Below are 22,860 nucleotides of genomic sequence, written 5' to 3'. Positions count from 1 at the left end.
GACTTTTAATATTTTCCTACTATCATTCCCCAACAGATATAAAATTAGTATATCTTGTATTGTATTGGGTTAGAATGTTTGATTTTAAAAATTGTTATTATCTCCTTCTTTTATAGAAATATAAGTGTTTAATTGCAACAAGTACAGACAAAAGCTCTTTAATAATATTTCTCCACTATCACCACTGTATGTATATATATATATGAACATCATTTTAAAAATTACGCATAATTAAAATTTCATACACCAAAGCTAGTATTTATTTGAGAAATTATTAGCAATATTTATTTATATTTTATATTTACATTTTAGAACAAAAGTATTTTTCAGTTTTGGATAAGTGTCTAAATTTAGATAAAACAGGTAAAAATACTAATGACAATGCAGCAGAGTCTTTACTACCAGGTTGTAGTAATTGACTAGGAAAAGGAAATATGTCAAATGATTTTTGCAATATGGATTTACTTCTAATGATGATGGTGTGGAAATACTTCTTTGCTTAATTTGTAATGAAGTTTTGGCTGCAGAGAGCATGAAACTAGCCAAACTAAAATGACATCTTAATACTAAGCATGAAATGTACTGCAATAAGGAATATTTTGTACAACTTTTGAAATCTTCAAATGATGAAAAATAATGTTTTGAGAAATTTGTTACTGTCAACAAAAAATATTTACTTGCATCTTAAGAAACTTATTTAATTACAAAACCTAAAAAGCCCTATGTGATAAGAGATCTCATATTACCTACTATTAAAATGTCAGAAATGGTTCATGGGAAAAAGTATGGGCTGAAATAAATAAAATTCCTTTATCAAATGATATCATTTCCAAAAGAATTTCTGAAATTAGTAATGATCAATTCCATCAGATTATTATCAGGTTTAAGAGAAGCCCAAAATTTGCAATTCAGTTAGATTAAACAACTGATGCTTCTAGCATGGCACAGTTGGCACTTTATGTAAGATATGTTTATGAAGGAAGCATACATGAGGAATTATTGTTTTGTTACCCTATAGAAAGGCACAAAAGAGGGTACTATACATACATATATATGCATTTTATATATATATATATATATATATATATATATCTTAAAATCTCTGAATTTTTCACAAATGAAGCTTTACAGTGGAAAAATTTCATTGGAGTCTGTATAGACAGTGCTAAAGCAATGGTGGGCAAGAATCTTGCATTTGTAGCAAAAGTTAAAGCTGGTGGCAATGAACATATTACTTTTACTCACTGCATGATCCATCGGGAGGCACTTGTAGCTAAAAAAAAAATGACCAGTCATATGTTGTGCTTTTCAATACTATCAAAATCATTAATTTCATTAAAAACCATGCCCCCAACAGTGGTTTGTTTTCAAACCTTTGGAAAGACATGGACTCAGATTACAAAAGCTTATTACTACATGCAGAGGTAAGGTGGTTCTCAAGAGAGAAAAGTTTAAACAGATTATTGAAACTGAAAAATGAAGTTGTTATATTTTTGACTGAGCAGAAATCTGATTTTTTTTATTTTTTATAATGATTTATGGCTTTTAAAACTGTGTTATTTGTCAGATATTTTTTGAAAAATTCAATGATTTAAACATGTCACTTCAAAGGAAAAAATTGTGACATTTATGTTAACAGATAAAATTGAAGATTTTACTAAAAAAAGTTAACATATGTAAGAATAAGGTGGAAATGGTTCTTTTAAAATGTTTACAGCTACCGGTGATTTTATAATTGAAAATAACTTTTACAATGACTTAATTATAAAAGTTATAATTGATCATCTGAAGTGCCTGAAGACACAGTTTCAGAAATATGTTCTTTCAAATTCTGATTCTAAAAAACTAAATTTGGTTCGTAAACCATACTCAAATTGAAATCAAAAACGTCAGTCATCTGCTATTGAAAATTCAAGAAGAATTCGCTGAGTTATCAAGTGACACAGGTTTAAAACTTGAGTTTCCTGTAAAATTGTTGAATCAATTTTAGCTTGATATTAGGACAGAATTTCCAACAGTTTCTGAAATGCCTCTAAACATGTTTCTGCCATTTTGTACTATGTATTTATGTGGAGTGGCATTCTCAGCATTGATAATTATAAAATCGAAATATTGATCAACTCTGGAAAAACAGTGAAGATATTCTACATCCTGTAGTATCATACACAAAGATTTAGTTCTTTATGTAAAAATAAACAAGCACATCCATCTCATTAGTAGGCATGTTTGCTTTCATCTCAAAATAAATGATAAAATTATATGCATACCAAAGAATTGTTTTAATATAAATTTCTTTATGATTATTATCAGTAAATGTTTGATTTCTATGCCTGTTTTATATACCTATATACCTTGGGTCACATAAAAATTTCTCAGGTGAGAAGTGGTCACAAGTGGAAAAAATCTAAGAAGCTGAGTAGACTGAGCCAGTATAATACAAATGATGATTCTACCTGTTAATTCATTTATTCATTGCCAGTCAAATAAAATTACAAAAGAATGATTTTATAGAACTAGAAACATGATCATAAAATTTATCTGGAAAAACAAAAAGTCAAGAATATCAGAGAACTAATGAAAAAAAAATGTTAAGGAAAGTAGCCAAGCCATTCCAGATTTCAAACTATATTACAAAGTAGTAATCATCAAAACAATCTTATACTGGCTAAGAAATAGAATGGTAGATCAGTGGAATAGATTAGATAATAATGCACAGTAGTCAATGGCCATAGTATTTTAGTGTTTGATAAAGCCAAAGATCCAAGTTTTTGAGGTAAGTACTCACCATAGCACCATGTTATCATGACAAAAATTGCTGGAACAACTAGAAAGCAGTTTGGCAGAAAGTAGGCACAGACCAACATCTCACATAAACCAAGATAAGCTTAATATAAATACATGATTTAAATATAAAAGGTGATATCAAAAGCAAATTAGGGGATCACGAAATATGTACCTGTCATGTCTATGGATAAGAGAAGAGTTTATGGCCAAACAAAAAAGAATTTCACAGGAAGTAAAATAGATAATTTTGATTAAATCAAATTAAAAAGCTTTCGCATAAACAAAACTAATGCAGCCAAAATTAGAGGAAGAACAGGAAACTGAGGAAACATTATAGCAATATTCTCTGATAAAGGCCTCATTTCTCAAATACATAGGGAACTGAGCAAAATTTATAAAAATATAAGCTATTCCCCAGTTTCCACACTCAAAGGATATGAATAGGTAATTTCCAGAAGAAGAAATTAAAGTTATAGTCACAAAAATATTCTAAATTACTACTGATTTGAGAAATACAAATTTAAAAAAAAAACCTTTCAGATAGCACCTCACATCTATCAGATTGACTCAGATTGACTAACATGACAGAAAGGGAAAATAACAAATGCCATAGGGGATATGAAAAAAAAGAGGGATGCTAATGTACTATTGGTGGAGTTGTGAATTAGTCTAACCATCCTAGAGAATAATTTGGAACTATGACAAAAGAGCTATAAAACTCTTTGCCCCAGCAATATCACTAGTTGGTCTGTATCCCAAAGAGATCAAAGAAAATGGAAAGGACCTATTTATACAAAAATCTTTATAGCAGCTCCTTTTGTGGTGACAAAGAATTGGAAATTGAAAGGACACCCATCAGTTAGAGAATGACCAAACAAGTTGTAGTAGATGATTGTGATGGAATATTTTTGTGCTATAAGCAATGATGAGCAGGATGGTTTCAGAAAAACCTGGGAAGACTTATATGAACTCATATAAACTGAAGTGAGCAGAACCAGGAGACCATCATACACAGTAACAGCAATATTGTTTATTATGTTCACCTGTGACAGACTTAGCTACTCTGATCAAGAAGACCCAAGACAATTCCGAAGTACACATGATGAAAAATCATTTCTACCTCCAGAAAGAGAACTGATGAGCTCTGAATAAAGCATACTTCTTTTTATTCTATTTTTATTATTTTATTTTGTTTCTATTTTCTTTTGCAACCCAGCTAACATATAAATGTTGTTGGTGGTGATTTGTTCTCCAAGAAAACCAATTATCTTAGGAAGGTGATGTGATTTGTGAATGAATTGGATTTGCATGAGGCAGAGCTGTGCAAAGTCATCAGCTTCACTCTCTCTTCAGAGTCATGGGAGTTCAGCGGCAAGACATAGGTCAGGACCACTGGCAATGGCCCCAGATGCAGTGTAAGACCTTGGCCATTTTAAGCTAGGTTTTTCCCAGGTCTCAGTTTCTCTGAGGCAATACCTATTCACTAATTAAAGGCTAGGTACGAACAGAGGCCAAAAATAGCCTAGTTTGTCTTCATAAAAGAATCTGGGAGAGAAAGACCCTCAGAGTTTCTGGCCAGAACAATTCTACTTCCTCTTTCAAAACCTAGCCTTTGAAGGACATTACTGACCTCTGCCAAAACTTTACCCCACCTAGGCCATCTAATCTAAGGGAAACTCCTGCCTATTGTGTTCCACTCAACCAAGGTTGGGTGGAAATAGATCCTTCCTCTAGATAGCCCAAGGCTGAGGTAGTCTGGGTGTAGTGATAATCTCTTTGAGACTCTTTTATAGTCTTCCATGGGAGTCATGATGTCATTCTCCCAGCTCCTCACTGGAGTGAGCCTACTTATCTTTGTAAAGTCTATCGCTCATTAATTGTTAACCAGAGTTGATTGCTACCCTCAGGAACACCCACTCTTCCAAGGGCATATAAACTGTGAGTGCATCACCATGATCTATCTTTGGTCCATGACAAAGAAGGTCAAATGACCTTTTTTTTTTTAATAAAGTGATAGCATTATTAATAAAATGATTAATTATTCGGAAACTATGTCTGTCAAAGAAACATCACAGGCTTGACTACCAATAGTTGGTGAATGAGATCAGACCTATTGGTTGGCAAAGGAAACAATAAACATGAAGTTCATGGGGAGTAGAAAAGGGGGAGTATTTAAAAAGGAGGAAGACTAACTTCTTACAATAGCATTTAAACAAAGTAGTTGCTTAATAAATGTGTTTTTAATGTAATAGAACTGAATCAGATTAGTTTGTCAACATATTGACACCATTTGAACAAACTAAGATTTCTCTCCCCATGCCAAACAACCCCAAAATGATGGATATAATGTATTTTCACTGACAGTTTTAGGAAATGATGATGTCAGTTGGTGTCAATTAAAGTATATTAAAATAAAAAAAAATTATTAGCCTGATGTAGACTTGGCATCAAAATGTCCTGCCTCACACAGGGTTAGCATATTAAGTAAAAATTCTGCTGCCAAGAAACTGTGTTTTGTTTGTTTTTCTGTTTGTTTTTATATGATGGAGAGATCACAGATTTAAAGCTAGAAGGGCCCTCAGGAGATATCGACTTCAGTACTTGCAGTGTACAGATAGGACACTGAGGCTCGGTGAGATTAAATTACTTGACCAAAATCTTGCAAGTAGCAAAGAACAAATGCGTTCTATGAACCCAGATTCTCTGATTCCAGAATCAGTGATCTTTACACTTAAATATTGATTTATTATTATTAGATAGTTCACTGGGTCTGGAATTAGGTAAACCTGAGTTCAAATGTGGCCTCAGACACTCACTAACTGTGTAATCTTGAGGAAGTGACTTAATTTGCCTGCCTCAGTTTGCTCAAATGTAACATGGGAATCATAGTAGCACCCTCCTTAGAGGAAAGTTATAAAAATCAACAGAGAGAATATCTGTAGAGCACTTAGCACAGTGTCTGGCATATAACAGATACTTTATAAATGTCTGTTACCTTCCCATCTATTATTGTTATTAACAACATCTTGAAAAACAAAGCAGATATGGACATTTGTATATAAATAGAACAAAATAGTAGTATTGTATGATGAACATGAACTTTTATTATAATTTAGTTATAGTTCGTGATATCTTTTATTGAAATATTTCACCCTTGATCTTAATTAACATAGCGCATTGTTTTGTATTTTAAATTTCTTTTCATATTCCATTACTTTCTATTGCTTTATTTATGAATAATTTTAAGAGCAAGCTCTTGATTTATAATAACAAAACTCTTGCCTTGAATGTATGAATATTTAGCATGGCATTTGACAAAATTAATGTCATTAATAAAAGTCTTCCAATGACAATATAGTGAATAATATTAATGCAGGCTTTATCATTAACAATATATCAAATTATATGAATTTTGCTACTGTTAGTAGTATTCCTAGGTCAAAGAGTAGGCATAATTTTTAAAAAATTTACCATAGTTTCAGACAGATTTCCCTAATGGTTTTTACCAACTTGTACATCCACTAAGTGCATTGAAGTGCTTGCTTTCCCATAGCTTTCCTCAACATTTGTCATTCTCATTTTCTGTCAATTTTGTTAATCTTAACAATGAAAGATACACTCTTCCAAATTGCTTTAATTTGAACTCCTCTAATTATTCATGAATTGTATCATTTTTCTATAAGATTATGAAAACCTTGGGTTTCTTTTCTAGAAAATTGCTTATCTATGCCTTTTGATCATTTAACCATAAAGAAATGGCTCTTATTCAGAGAAATTTGCAGCAAATATTTTCCCAGTTAATCATCATGTCAATTAAAATTTTGTCTGCATTGATTTTTTTTGTGCAAAAAATTTTGATTTTATATAATCAAAATGGTCCACTTTATTTTCTGTGATCCTACTTAACCCTTGTCTGGTCATCAATTTTATCCCTATACGCATAAGGCAATTTTTTCCTTGAACATCTAATTTCTTTATGATGGCACCTTTTATTTGTCATGTATCCCTATAGAGATGTTCCTAATTTATACTATAAGCTATTAGTCTCTACATAGTTTCTTCTATTACTTTGAAATAATGCTTTTCACTATTCCAGCATTTTCTTTGTCAAATAATGAGTTCTTACCCCACTAATTGGACTCTTCTGGCTTATCAAACACACAGCTAATAGGTTCATTTCCATCTTTATGTTATGTACTTAATCTTTTCCTCTAATGAATCTCTGTTTTTCTTAACCTTACCAAATCATTTTGATGATTTCTACTCTTGTAGTGTAGATTCCAATCTGGTACTACAAACTCCATCCCAAGCAACTTATATTTCTCCAGATATTCAGAAATCATTTTGTAGTTGTGGCAAAATATTTGCTGTGTGTGTCTTAATAGGCAGACTACCAAGTATTTTAATTGTTTTGTAGGTATGTTAAATTTAATTAGCTTTTCTTCTCTTCTTGCTGGTTTTTGGTGGTATTATGCAAAAATACTAATGATTTTTATGCATTTATTTTGCATCATGCAATTTTACTGATTATTATTTCAATTAAGTTTCAGTTCTTTCTCTAGGGTTCTTTAAGCCCACTATCATATAATTTTTTTAAATGTTAATTTTATTTTTTCTGCCCCCAAGCTTATTCCTTCAAATTATGCTATTTTGTCTTATTACTACAGCTAGTACAGCTACTAGTATATCAAATAGTACTATTGACAGTAGCACCAAAAAGAGATGGAATTACAGAATTTGTAAAACTAAAGGGGATATCTATCATTAAAAGTTTCTGTTGTCATGAGCCTTAATGTAAAGAAACTAAGGTATCTCAAAATTTTTATTTTTGTTAATAGTTAGGCTTGAGAATTTTGTTTATCTGTTAATCTGAGGGATATATTTTGGCTTTCACTTTTGAATTGTTATATACAGGAATGCTTACTGATTTCTAGTTAAGTCTCCAACAAATTATATCTCTTCTTCCTATATTGACTTCTGAAATTTGTCACTCTTAATTGGATATGTCCTTAAAAACCTCAGTAACTATTTAGTCCTTAGATCCCAGTGGGTTTGTTCCTCTAACACATAATGGTGTACTTTGTTTATTCATTAATGATTCCTGATAGTCTGACTCAAGGCTCTATATTGGTTCTTCTATTGTAGTTTGTTCATGAAGTTTGGGTGGCCCACTTATCTCATTTTGGCACAGAGATTGTATCTTGATATTTTTTTTCCTTGATTTTGGTATCCTGCTTCTTCCTAAAGTATGTGAACCCTGTTACTGATACATCTTATACTAATCTCTACTTATTCCAACTGTAGCAGCTGGCTATTAAACTCTTGTCTTTCTTCACAAAGAAGTAGGATTTGGCATTAACAGACAGGCCTTTCACTGACTCATCCAAGCAAAAAACTTGCTATGTGGCAGGTCAATTCCTAGTAGATGACTCATTGTATCTATCTCTTATCTTAATCATATTTAGAGAACACACTTTGCTTTGGTCTAGGAATGTCTAAAATAGGAAACAAGTGAGAATAAGTGCTAAGTAGGGCCATAAATATGAAATTGTGGTCTAATAATCATCAACAGGTATGGCAAAGTCTTCTGTTAATATGTATATTTTAAATTCAAAGTATTAATATGTATATTTCAAATTAATATCTAACAAAAATAGGAATACTGAGAAATTCTCAAAGAACTGACCTTTAAACATCTCAAAATGAATAATAAAAGTAAATGTAATGGTCTTTGTTTACAAGATATTAATTTTACCAATGGGTTAGTTGTTAATAACAATTATCTTTTATTAGTTCACTTGGAGTGACCTACACACATCGATAATGCTATAAGTTCAAACTTATTAATGAAATAATACTTGTTAGTGAAAATAAGCCATCTTCCCTCCAAAAAATCCCACAAAACCACAACTGAATAATATAACTTTCCAATAACACATGCAAGGTTTAACAGCCAAATCAGTGTCAGTGATATGATCACCTAGAAGCTCAACAAATATAAGTGATGCTTTCTGATTTAGTAAAATGTCACATCTCATTACTCAGCAACACACTGGAAATGCTAAATTTTAAAATCCTCCTTATTAAAAATAAAATATATAATTATTGTAAAGATTATTTTTTGAAGGTATCCACCAAAATTCATATAATTTCTGTATAAATTAAAGTGCATTCATAGCTCTTGCTATGAGGTGCTTGTGCGGGCCCATCATCATCTGTACCTTCAAGTATGGGATAAAGCAATTCCATTTCCCCACAAGACAGAATTTGGTATAACTATAATTTACATAAACACATTTAGTCTTCTTTTGTCCCTTTTCAAATCCAAATGGATTTGAAACAACAGACATACCTGTCTCAATGAGAGATTAAGTCCCTGTCCTCTCTAATTCGGGATGTCAGCCCAGTCAAAGACAATTTCCAGTCATCTGGTTTCAAAGGAAAGCAATTAATGAAAATATCTCTACAAAATTTTATACTTGATGAACTGTACAGACATTCCTCTAAAGTGTTTAATGCACACATGAGACAGTTCTCACATACATAGATAAGCGCATCTGCAGCTAATTCAATCTTAGAACACACACTGTATATGAAAAAAAAACACTTAAACACCCCAGTAAATGCTTCAGTACTGCCTAGAGGATATAATCTTTTCTCACCTAAATGTAAACTCAGGTCATGATTCACATGAATGAAAATAAAATTAATGAAAATTTAATCTTCATTAAATTATGAATTGAAAAAATCCTTGCAGTTACTATAAAAATCTAGAAAAAATAATACAGGTAAAAATATGACTATACTGTTCAGATTAAGAAAAGACAACCTATTCACCTTTCTTAAGTTTATGGATGAAATGAATAAACAAAGGACCTAATATATTATTGTCAGACAAATCATCAATGTTTCTTGATGAGGACCTGGAGGTGCCTGGAGAGTTACTGAATAAGTTTCTAACAATATTACTATCCTCCTGCCCATCACCAAAAAAAGGTTAAGATAATTTTGAATAATTAGTATGAATAGCAGAAACTAATATTTAGTTTTTTCTATGACATTTTGCTCATAAAAACTTATGGAGATTTTCTAATATAAAGCTGGTGTGATTGGATCTAGGAAGGAAAAACCCATATTGATAAAATTAGACATCATTTGGAGTAAGTAATGTATGCACACTGGTTTTTTTTTTTCTCTGTTCTCTTTCACCATTTGTGGAAACATGTTTCAGCATGTATGTCATCATGCCTTGTCCATATATAGCTAGAGGAATTAAAAAAATAATAAAGGGGTAAAAGATGTTTGTTGAATGAATTTGAATCGTGGTAGACTCAGAATGATTTGCATATTTTGGCAAGGTTTCCAACCCTCCTAACCCATGTGATCTATTGTTCAGACAGATAGACAGATAGATATTGGCATATATTTACACACATATATATTTTTAAAAAGCCACAAATTAAATCCTGAAATAATATATTATTATTAGAAAAATCAGAACTAAATTTTCTATATGTATAGGTTGAGTTTTCTTCATTTTTCACAGCAGTGAAGCTTACGTCTGCACAGGTATCACATATAACAGTGTTGCCCGTAAACTGTGTAAATTTTCTACCTTTGCAACATATGGATACCTACATCATAACTAAATACCTATTTATAGTAAAGTGTTATTCTTGCCAAAACGTAAGTCTGGTAAAAGTGGCCAACACTAGCTCATTAGTTAGAAAGCTAATGGAAAAGCTGCCAACACTTCTTTAGTGTCTAGAAAACAGATCTTTACATGTGCCAAGTCTTCGCTAACTTATTTTTGTAAACACAGGTGTATTAGATTCAAAGGAAGCCAAAAAAGTAAGAAAAGGCATTTAAAAATAAGTATTCATTTGCGACCACGATGAATATGACCTTTCTATTCAAACCTATTACTGGAAATACAGAACCACTTTGTGAACTATTTGCTCCTTTAAATTAACAAAATTTAAATAGGTACTGATGTACCTACTTAATGCATATACTCCTACTTCCATCTGGATGTCCCATTGGTATCTCAAATTCAACATGTTCAAAATGGAGCACATTATCTTTCACTTAATCTTGCCCCTCTTCCATCTTGGTAGTTCTACTGAGAGTGCCACCATCCTTGTAGTTATTCAGGTTTGCAAACTTCAATTCATCATTGACTCTTCCCTTTATCTTAGTTCCCATAATCAATTATTTTCCAGGCATTGTGAATTCTACCTTCATAACATCTTTCTCATTTGGAGGCTTTCATCCATTCACATAATTGCTCTCTACATTCACATCATAATCACTTCTCATTTGGGGTACTAAAATAGCTCCCTATTTGATCCCCCCTGCTTTCAGTATCTGCTCTCTCAAATCTATTGTCCATAGAGCTACCAAAACAATTTTCCTAAAGCACAACATAATCATGTCTTTTCTGCATTCAAAAATGCCACCAGCTCCCTATTACTTCTAAGATAAAATATAAACTTCTCAGACTGCCATTTAAAGCTATGAATAATTTGTCTCAAACCTAACTTTCCAGGGATTTTCATGTTACAATACTTTGGATGATAGTTAAGCATAAAAACAATTCATAATGTCTCTGTCAAGAGGTAAGTAGAATTCCTCATTACTGGTGCTCTGAAATCATGATTGATCACAGGGTTATCATATTCTTCAAGTCATTTGAAATTGTTGATTTTTACAATGTCAGTGTAATAATGTAAATTTTTTCTCCTAGGTCTACTCAACTTACTTGGTATCAGTTCATGCAAGTCTTCCCAGGTTTCTATAAAACCACTAATTTCACCATTTATTATAGCATGATAGCATTCTACTACATTCTGGTACCATAGTTTCTTTAGACATTCTCCAATTTATTGGTATCTTGTTAGTTTCCAGCTCTTTGCTTCCACAAAAGATATGCTACAAATATTTTTTTGTAAATATGAGAGCTTTTATTCTTTTTTCAACTTTATGGGGTATAGAGTTCATTGTCTATGGTACCTTTTTAGCAAGATGTAGTTTCCTTCCTTATCTACTTTATTTGGGTTGATTTTTACTTTTTCTTTGTTTGAGATCAGGACTGCTACCCATGCTTTTTTAAATTCAACTGAAGCCTAAGAGATTCTGCTCCAGTTCCATACCTTTACTCTGTGTGTCTCTTTCTGCTTCAAGTGTGTTTTTTGTAAACAACATTTTGTGGGATTCTGGTTTTTAATCCCCTCTGCTATCTACTTCCATTTTATGGGACAATTCATCCCATTTACATTCACAGTGATGATTACTGTGCATTTCCCTCCATCTTAGTTTTCCTCCTATTTGTCCTCTCTCCTTTCACCCTTTTCCTCCTTGACAGTGTTTTGCTTCTGTCTGCTGACTTCCTAGATCTAGCTTCTCATCTGTTAGTTACTCCTCCCCCTTAATCTCTTTCCCTCCTACTTTCCTGAAGGGTAAGATAGCTTTCTATATTCAATTGATTGTGTATGTTATTCCTTTTTTGAGCCAATATTGATAAGAGTAAGGTTCAAGTGATGCCCATTGCCCATTCTCCTTTCTTTGCCTCCACTGTAATAGGTTTTTCATGTCTCTTCATGTGAAATAATTTACCCCATTTTACCTCTATCTTCCTTCTGTTCCCAGTGTACTCCTCTTTCTCATTCCTTAGTTATTTTTTATATCATTCTCCCAATCCACCTTGTACCCTAACCCTCTGTATATGTATATTCCTCCTAGGTATACTATTTAGTAGTACAATTTTAAGAATTATAAGTATCATTTTCTCATGTAGGGATGTAAACTGTCCAGCTCCAATGAATCCCTTATCTTTTCTTTCCCCTTTTTACCTGTTTATGCTTCTGTTGGGTCTTGATATTGGAGGTCAAATTTTTGGTTTAGTTCGGCTCTTCTCCTCATGAAAGCTTGAAATACTTCTATTTCATTTAATGTCCTTTTTACCATTGAAATATTATGCTTAATTTTGCTTCATAGGTGATAGCTAGCTCCTTTCCCATCTGGAATATCATGTCCCATGACCTCTGATCCTTTAATGTTGCAGCTGCTTTATCCCGTGGAATCCTGATTGTAGCTCCCCAATATCTGAATTGTTTCTTTCTGACCAATTGCAGTATTTTTTCCTTGACCTGATAATTCTGTAATTTGGCTATAATGTTACTTGGAGTTTTTATTTTGGGATCTCTTCCCTGAGGTGATCGGTGGACTCTTTCAATGACTAGTTTTCTCTCTGATTTCAGGATATCAGGGGGAGTTTTCCTTGATAAATTTGTGAAAGATATTGTCCAGGTCCTCCTTTTGATTATGGCTTTCAGGTAGCCCAATCATTCTGACATTGTCTCTCCTGGATCTATTTTAAAGGTTATTGATTCTTGATCTCTCATAGAGTCATTAGCTGCCCTTGCCCAGTTCTAAATTTTAAGATGTTGTTTTCTTCAGTTAGCTTTTGCACTTCCTTTTCCACTTGGCCAATAATACTTTTTTTTTTTTAATGCAATTTATTTATTTAACATATTTGGTTTTCAGCATTGATTTTCACAACAGTTTGAATTACAAATTTTCTCCCCATTTCTACCCTCCCCCCCACTCCAAGATGGCTTATATTCTGGTTGCCCTGTTCCCCAGTCAGCCCTCCCCTCTATCCCCCCCCCTCCCCTCTCATCCCCTTTTCCCTTCCTTTCTTGTAGGGCAAGATAAATTTCTACGCCCCATTGCCTGTGTATCTTATTTTTTAGTTGCATACAAAAACTTTTTTTGTTTTTGAACATCTGATTTTCAAACTTTGAGTTCCAAATTCTCTTCCCTCTTCCCTTCCCACCCACCCTCTCTAAGAAGTTGAGCAATTCAACCTAGGCCACACATGTATTATTATGTATAACCCTTCCACAATACTCATGTTGTGAAAGGCTAACTACATTTTGCTCCTTCCCAACCCATCCCGCTTTATTGAATTTTCTCCCTTGACCCTGTCCCCTTTCCAAAGTGTTTGTTTTGATTACCTCCACCCCCATCTGCCCTCCCCTCCATCATCCCCCCACCTTTTATTTTTTTTTATCTTCCTCCCTCTTCTTTCCTGTGGGGTAAGATACCCAACTGAGTATGTATGGTATTCCCCCTCAGGCCAAATCTGATGAGAGCAAGGTTCACTCATTCCCCCCTCACCTGCCCTCTCCCCTCCTCCCACAGAACTGCTTCCTCTTGCCACCTTTATGCGAGATAATCCACCCCGTTCTATCTCTCCCTATCTCCCTCTCTCAGTATGTTACTCTCTCATCCCTTAATTTCATTTTATTTCTTTTAGATATCTTCCCTTCATCTTCAACTCACCCTGTGTCTGCTCTCTCTCTTTTACATATATATATACATATATACACATATAAACACATATATATATACACATACATACATATACACATAGATATATACATACATACACATTCACTTATATATATACATTAACATATATACATACATATATATATATATGGATATTCCCTTCAACTACCCTAATACTGAGGTCTCATGAATCATACTCATCATCTTTCCATGTAGGAATGTAAACAAAACAGTTCAACTTTAGTAAGTCCCTTGCAATTTCTGTTTCTTGATTACCTTTTTATGCTTCTCTTGATTCTTGTGTTTGAAAGTCATATTTTCTATTCAGTTCTGGTCTTTTCACTGAGAAAGCTTGAAAGTCCTCTATTTTATTGAAAGTCCATATTTTGCCTTGGAACATGATACTCAGTTTTGCTGGGTAGGTGATTCTAGGTTTTAATCCTAGCTCCATTGACCTCCGGAATATCGCATTCCAAGCCCTTCGATCTCTTAATGTAGAAGCTGCCAGATCTTGGGTTATTCTGATTGGGTTTCCACAATACTCAAATTGTTTCTTTCTGGCTGCTTGCAGTATTTGCTCCTTGATCTGGGAGCTCTGGAATTTGGCAACAATATTCCTAGGAGATTTCTTTTTGGGATCTATTTGAGGAGGCGATCGATGGATTCTTTCAATTTCTATTTTGCCCTGTGGCTCTAGAATATCAGGGCAGTTCTCCTTGATAATTTCCTGAAAGATGGTATCTAAGCTCTTTTTTTGATCATGGCTTTCAGGTAGTCCAATAATTTTTAAATTATCTCTCCTGGATCTATTTTCCAGGTCAATGGTTTTTCCAAGGAGATATTTCACATTGTCTTCCATTTTTTCATTCCTCTGGTTCTGTTTTATAATATCCTGATTTCTCATAAAGTCACTAGCTTCCACTTGCTCCAATCTAATTTTTAAAGTAGTATTTTCTTGAGTGGTCTTTTGGACCTCCTTTTCCATTTGGTTAATTCTGCCTTTCAAGGCATTCTTCTCCTCATTGGCTTTTTGGAGCTCTTTTGCCATTTGAGTTAGTCTGTTTTTTAAGGTGTTGTTTTCTTCAGTGTATTTTTCAGTATTTTTTTGGGTCTCCTTTAGCAAGTCATTGACTTGTTTTTCATGGTTTTCTCGCATCGTTCTCATTTCTCTTCCCAATTTTTCCTCTACTTCTCTAACTTGCTTTTCCAAATCCTTTTTGAGTTCTTCTATGGCCTGGGGCCAGTTCATGTTTTTCTTGGAGGCTTTGGTTGTATGCTCTATGACTTTGTTGTCTTCTTTAGGCTGTATGTTTTGGTCTTCTTTGTCACCAAAGAAAGAATCCAAAGTCTGAGACTGAGTCTGGGTGCGTTTTCGCTGCCTGGCCATATTCCCAACCCACTAACTTGACCCTTGAGTTTTTCAGTGGGGTATGACTGCTTGTAGACTTACGAGTTCTATGTTCTACGTTTGGGGGGGAGGTGCCAGCTCTGTCAGAGCCACACTCCTCCTTCCCCAAGGACCCCCAGTCCAGACTGGGCTTAGATCTTCAGCAGGCTGTTGCACTCCTGCTCTGATCCACCACTTAATTCCTCCCACCAAGTGGGCCTGGAGCCGGAAGTAACAACAGCTGTAGCTGCCCCACCTCTGCTGCCCCCGGGGCTGGAAGCCGAACCGGAACCGCGAACTCCTTCCACTCCCGCAGCTTTTCCCACTAACCTTCTCCGCAGTCTTTGGTGTTTGTGGGTCGAGGGGGGACTGATAACTGCCGCAGCTCACATATTCAGGGCGCTAGGGCCCCCTCCGCCCGGCTTCTGGTCTGGATCGTCCACGCCGCTCAGGCTGGGCTCTGCTCCACTCCGTTCTCAGCTCCCAGCTCCGTGCGGGATAGACCTCACCCAGAGACCATCCAGGCTGTCCTGGGCTGGAGCCCTGCTTCCCTCTGCTGTTCTGTGGGTTCTGCCGTTCTAGAATTGGTTCAGAGCCATTTTTTATAGGTTTTTGGAGGGACTCGGGTATGGAGCTCACTCTAGTCAGTGCTTACCAGCCGCCATCTTGGCTCCGCCCCCGGCCAATAATACTTTTTAAGCAGTTGTTTTCTTCTTTCAAGTTGTAGAATTTTTAAAAAATATTTCTCTTGCATCACTTATTTCTTTTTCCAAATTTTCTTCTATCTCTCTTATATGATTTTTAAGCTCTTTTTAAAGCTCTTCCATGAGTTCATTCTGGATCTGAAACCACTTCCCCTTTTTCTTTGGAGTTTTAGCCATAGGAGTTTTGACATTGCTGTCCTCTTCTGTGTTTGCATCTTGGTCATCTTTGTCACCATAATAACTTTCTGTAGTCAGATTCTTCTTTTGTTGTTTTTTGCTCATCTTTTTTGGCCTTTTCCCTCTTTTTTAAATTGGAGACCTGCTCTTATGGCAGAAGGGTCACTGTCTCCAGCTTCTTGTGCCATTGGCTGTAAGCCAGACCTGGCTGTTTATCTGGTGTTGCACTGACATTGCCCTGAGGCCCATGGGGGACCCTCATGTCTGGTGTTACACTGAGGGTTTGGAGTTGGGGGTGGCTGACACTACTGGAGGCTGCAAGGGTCTGGATGCTTACCTGGTGCTGAGAGAGGGTCCTGATGTTTGGGTCTGGTGTGTGTTGAGGCTGGTGGGGTATTTCTGCATTTCTCTGGGGCTACACTGAAGCACGTGGTGGTCTGTTCACTGGTGGCTTCTGTTTACCCAGGGCTATGCTGAAGCAAGTGGCAGTTCTTGGAGCTGGACTCACTGGTTCCCCTGGCTATACTGAAGTATGCGGTGGGCATCCTGGTGGTGGTATTTGCCTTCTCTGTCACATTGGGTCTCAGGATCCCCTGCTGTTTTGCTAAATAGGGCTCACTGCTGACTTGCTGGGTTGCTTCCTGTCCTGGACTATGTTCCCCTTTAACCTGAGTGAGACAGACCTTTCTTGCTGATCTTCAAGTTTCTCGGGCTAAAAAATTGTTTCACCTGGTCTTTTTGCTGGTTCTGCTGTTCCAGAATTTGTTTTAAGACCCCATTTTTTGGTTGTTTGGAGGTGAATATGGGAGAGCTATGGTGATTTACTGCTTACTCTGCCATCTTTAATAGATGCTTTATTGACTGATTCCTCTTATCACTGTGTCAAAAGGTAGGCACAATTTAATAACTGGGGAGGCATAGTTCCAAATTGCTGGATCAAATCATAGCTTCATTAATTGTATATTCATCCATCATTTTTTCCCACAGCCCTTCCAACATTTGTCATTTTCTTTTTATTGTTTATTAACTTTGCCATTTTAATAAGTGCTAGGTGCAAACTCAGAGTTATCTTAATCTATAATTCTCCAATTATTAGTGTTTCAGACCATTTAAAAATATGACAATAAATAACATGGGCATCTTCCCTTGAAAATAATTTATTTATATCCTTTGCTTATTTTTCACTTCATGAATGGATTGATCATTATAGTTTCATACTATTGAGATTTGACTCTTATGTTGCTTTTGTTTTATTTTTTCCATTTACACTGTTGTAGACATTATGAATATTGGTTTCCTAGTTCTACTTATTTCACTTGATGCCAGTTTATCTGTATTGCCATATTTTCAATAATTATTAGAGTCAAAATTTCTGATGACATAGTAATATTCCACTATATTAGGGCATCACAATTCTTATCTGTTTTCCAATTTTATGGGAATTTACTTTGTTCCCAGTATATGTCTCCTTTGTTTCTTGAGGTGTAACACCCTTGCTTCTCCCAACCCCAACTCACACTTAAATTTCCATTTGGATCTCCTAGAGGACTGGTACCACAGTTTCAAGGTATTCTGTGAATTAGTATGGCTAAAAGAAAATTTTAACATGAATGAAAATAATGCCATGAAAATAAGAAAAGGAGTAGTCTATTAGGAAAAATATTTACATAAAATATCTCTGAGAAGGGTCTGATACCAAAGATATATAATGAAATAATACAAATATATAAGACCAAGGACATAACAAAGAGTTATTAAAAGAATTGCAAAGTATTAATAATGGTATAAAAAATTCTTGTAATCCCTAATAATAAAAACATACATACAAATCAAAACAACTGAGGTTTCTGAGAGCAGATAAGCAAACAAAAGAAAATGTTTGGTAGGTTGTAGAATTGCAAGAACACTAATACATTATGGGTGGAGCTGTGACTTAATCAAAGCATTGTGAAAAGCAATTTGGAATTATGCTAGGAACCTCATTAAAACGTCCAAGAGGAATCTCTTTGACCAAGAGATTCTACTGGTAGGTAAAAAACAAAAACCCTACATACACCAATATATTTATAGATTTGTTTTTTTTTCGGTAGTAGCAAAATACTAGAAACAAAGGTGATGTCCTTTAATTGGGGAATAACTAAGCAAAAAAAGAAAAAAGGAGTAAGCATTCAAACAAATGTTCTATGGATTGAATATGACTTTCATATTAGAAGCCATGCTATTATCCTACATATATGATTTTTTAGTAAAAAATATAATATATGATATTTCTACACCATAAATAATGGATAAGAATATCCCTTTTTTTCTTAAATGATAACATAAAAAGTATGTAATTTTACCTTTGACTAGGCATGTGAGAAGCAGTATAGAAGAGTGGAGAGAGAGTTGGCTTCAGAGTCAGGAAAAGCTAGATATTGTATATCTATATAAGCATTTTAACCGTGTGACTCTTGGGAAGTCATCTAGTTTTTATTTTGAGGCAATCATGATTAAGTGACTTGCCCAGGGTCACACAGCTAGTAAGTGTCTAAGGGTAGATTTGAACTCAAAGTCTTCCTGACTCTAGGCCTGGTACTCTATCACACCACCTTGCTGCCTCCATCACCTAATTCTTTAAGATTACAAGTTTACAAAGAAAGTAACAGTCTACATTGGTCAAAAAAGCACCTTACTAGATTCCTTAAAGTGATAAAATCAGAGATACTCTAAATTCTTTTTAAAAAATGATGTCATGTATTACATCATCATGACTTCTGAATTACATGGATCAATTACAACTGATTTAAGAAAAACCACCCAAAAAAGAAAAAAAAACTTTTTTTCTAGATATATACTTATAGTCTTCTTAAAGACTTACTATCACAATAGCAAAATGTGAGTGTGTAACACTTATTTGGCAATCAGGTTAAAGTTTGACTACTACGCAGAAAGACATTGTTGGTATTCAGCTTCTCATGCTGCTAAGGAACATCTATGTTCCCAGTGCTCTTTTTAAAAATACAATAAGAACATTTCTATTATCTTGTGATGTGTAATAAAAAGAAAATTAGCCTGGAAATGTATGATCCGTATTCTCATTCTTCTGGCAGCTATCCTGGTCTATTTTCATTAGTTTCTAAAAACTTGTTTCCATGAATCTCTTCAAAGGTATTCCCTATGGCAAGTTAAAAAAAATCTGATTCCACAACTACACATGAGTTTCTCTGTTTCATTCACTCCTTCCTTCATTCAGCAAATCTCTGTCAAGTATCTATTTACTATTTGCCAGGAATTCTGTTGAGTTTTGGGGAGATATAAAAACGAATAAGATTATAGAGGTAACAAGCTATAAAGAATGCTGAATTTAGAACTAGCCTTTCTGCCCACAGCTCTTCCACTTATTTAAGCAAGTCACATAATCTCATTTTAAATGACTCAACTTCCTCATCTACCACATAAAATGAGGAGGTTGCCTTAGATGGTTTCAAAGGCCCTACAGGATATTGATAATCCTTTGTCTTATTCTGCCCCCATGAAGAATGAGATCTAATGCAAAGGGGCAGGTAGACAATGATGACACTTTCCCTATTTGAAAGAGCTTATAGTCCAGTTAGAGCAATAAGACGCAGAAACAACTTGTATGAAAGGTAGATCAGAGTAAAGTGCCACAAAAGAGACAGAGGGAAAAAAAAAGACTATAAGGGTTCAGAGGAAAAAGATAGCATCTGATTATACGATTCAGGAAAGTCTTCCTGAACGAACTATAATTTGAGCTAGACTTGGAAGAATAAGCTTTCAATAGGTAGATATGGGGTTGAGGACGAGGAGGCAGGGTTTATTCCAGAAAGAGAGAATTATATGAATAAATGTTGGGCAGAAACAGGGAACAAAAATAATACAGAGCATCTTAGTGGGGGGTTTTGGGGCACATTCTTCCAAGAAGTGGTGACCATCCTCTATAATGCACAGCACAAGTGTGGCAGCATAGTTTAATAGAGAGAAGGCCTCAAAATGAGAAAGGAAAGCCCTAGGTTGAAGTACTGCCCCTAACAGGTGAACTATTTGATCTCTCAGGGTCCCAAGCAAAGTCCCCTGCAAAAATAAAGACATTACATCAGGGGATACTGTAGTCAAAGTTAAAGTTGAATAAGTGTGATTTGCAGTGGGTAGGGGAGAAGGAAGGAGGCAGGGAAGGGGAGAGAGAGGGAGAGAGAGAGAGAGAGAGATCAAAGTTTAAGTAGTTCGGCTGGAATGTGGAGAATGTATATGACTAATGGTAGATAAAACTAGGAAAGTAGACTAGGGACCGACAGATCATGAAGGAACCACTAAAAAATTTAGACTATATTCTATGTATAAACAGGTATGTATTGAAATGTATGTATGTATTGAAAAATTTTGAGTAGAGGGGAGACATAACCAGAACTATGCAACTGAATGTGGCAGTGGTTTATAAGGTGAACTGGTGTAATTACAAATTCAAACTAGAGGGTGCATTATGACAATGTGGGTAAGACTAGTGATACTAGGAAAAGAAGGGAGGAAAAGGATATGAAATACTGAAGATGTAGGACTGAAAGAAAATGAAAATACATTTAATGTTTGGAAAAGGAAAAGGAGAAGAGTTAGTGATTATTCTGACTTATTGAGTCTGAATTATTGACAATAAGGTGTTGCCTCTTATAACAACAGAGAAGTCAGAAGAGGAGAGAGGAGTGGGAAGAGATGATAATTATAGTTTGTAATTTATGAATTTGAAGTGGCAGTGGTAGATCTCAGTAGAAATATGGGACTGGAGTTTAGATGAAGTTGGAAATGGAAATCATTAGAACGCCTGATCACCGATTTATAGGTAGAAGGGAACTTAAAAGCCATATATACTGTAAGCTAACTCCCTCATTTTTACATAGGAATAACCAAGACCAACAGACAGTAAATCACTAGGACAAGATCACACAGTAAGTAGCAGTGTTGAGATTCAAATCCAGGTCTTCTGACTTTACAGCTAAGAGGCTTTTAGTCGGAAACATATATTTAGAGGTGATGGCTAAATATGTGGGAATACATTGAATCACGGAGAGAAAGAATAAAGAGTAATAAAGGGCAATGAGTATGACACTGGGGAAATATTTGTATTTAAGGAAGCTGAAAATAGAAAGTCACCGAAGGGAAGAGGGAAGAAATAGACTAAGAGGAAGAAAAAAAGGGCTAGTACAGACAGTGTCATAGAAATCAAAAAGGGAGAGCGTATTAAGGAAGGTGTGGTTGAGAGCATCAGTCTTAGGAAAAAGGTCAAAGAAAATAAGGACTGAGAAAAAGCCAGTAGATTTGCTGCTAAGGAGTGCATTGTAGTTTTGACTACATTTTTGATAGAGTGGTGTCAATGAACATGAATATTTGAAAGTGTGTGGGGAAAAAATCTAAAGATGAGTGGGTTGTTGTTGAAGAATGAAGATAAAAGATCTCATATTGCACCTCTGAGATAAAATGATATTCTGAGGGATACTGAGTTTAATTTTTGGCAGGATTTATAAATTAATATTTTTAAATTTTTTCCCCCACCTCTGCTCCTGATTCTTCAAACTTCTCCCCCATGCCCCGGAAACCACCTCATCCTGCAGCCTCCACCACTGTGGCCTTCTCATCCCAAAAGATCCCTCCCTGTCTGAGCTTCCCTCCTCTCAGTGATGAGTGCCTCCCCAAACTTCCATTTTAAAGGAGTGCCCAGGCAATCAGGCACACTACTTAACTCCTTTCCTGGCTCCTGCCCTGACTCATCAGACTTCTACTCTCCATCTTGAGCCCCACCTCCACTTTTCAATTCCCATTTCCTTCTTATGCATTGTCCTTCTCTATTAGAATGTCAGATCCTTGAGAGCAAAACCTGTTTTTGTTTTTTGTGTATTTTTGCATTTTTATCACTCAACCCATTCCCTGGTGATAGAGTATGCACTTGGAGAAAATATTATACTATTATATTAATAACTAATTATTAATTGGTGACCCACCCTTTTCCTTTTATTTATATTAAGGCCCTACTGCAGAAAATGTCAATCAGTCTCTAAGTGGCATGGCTGACTGATGAGATCACTCCTGATCCTCAAGGAATGTGCTCTTGATGGGATCCCACCCAACTGGGATACCTAATTTCTATATATAATATAAACAGTCTGGGTGAGCCTTTGCCTGAGGGAACAACCCCTGTCTTTGATTCCCTCTACTAGAGTTTAGAGCAACCCAGCCCACAAAGGAGAAAACTAGCTAGAGAGGTCTACATGGAACTGGCTTCCCCTACCCAAATGCCTTAAGGCTACTGAATCTCACGATCAAGCCACTTTCTTATCAGGAGGAGTTGAATACTTTTAGCTTACCTCCTTATTAAATATCCACCAATCAGGGTTGGTTTTCACTTGTCAGGGGAATTCCCTTTTAGAAGAGATTTAAATTATTTAAAGCATTTCAGGATCTCAC

Source organism: Trichosurus vulpecula, chromosome 5, assembly GCF_011100635.1.
Source record: "Trichosurus vulpecula isolate mTriVul1 chromosome 5, mTriVul1.pri, whole genome shotgun sequence".
In the NCBI taxonomy this organism is placed as follows: Eukaryota; Metazoa; Chordata; class Mammalia; order Diprotodontia; family Phalangeridae; genus Trichosurus; species Trichosurus vulpecula.
The sequence above is the reverse complement of the archived record's forward strand: the minus strand, read 5'-3'. Positions refer to the sequence as shown.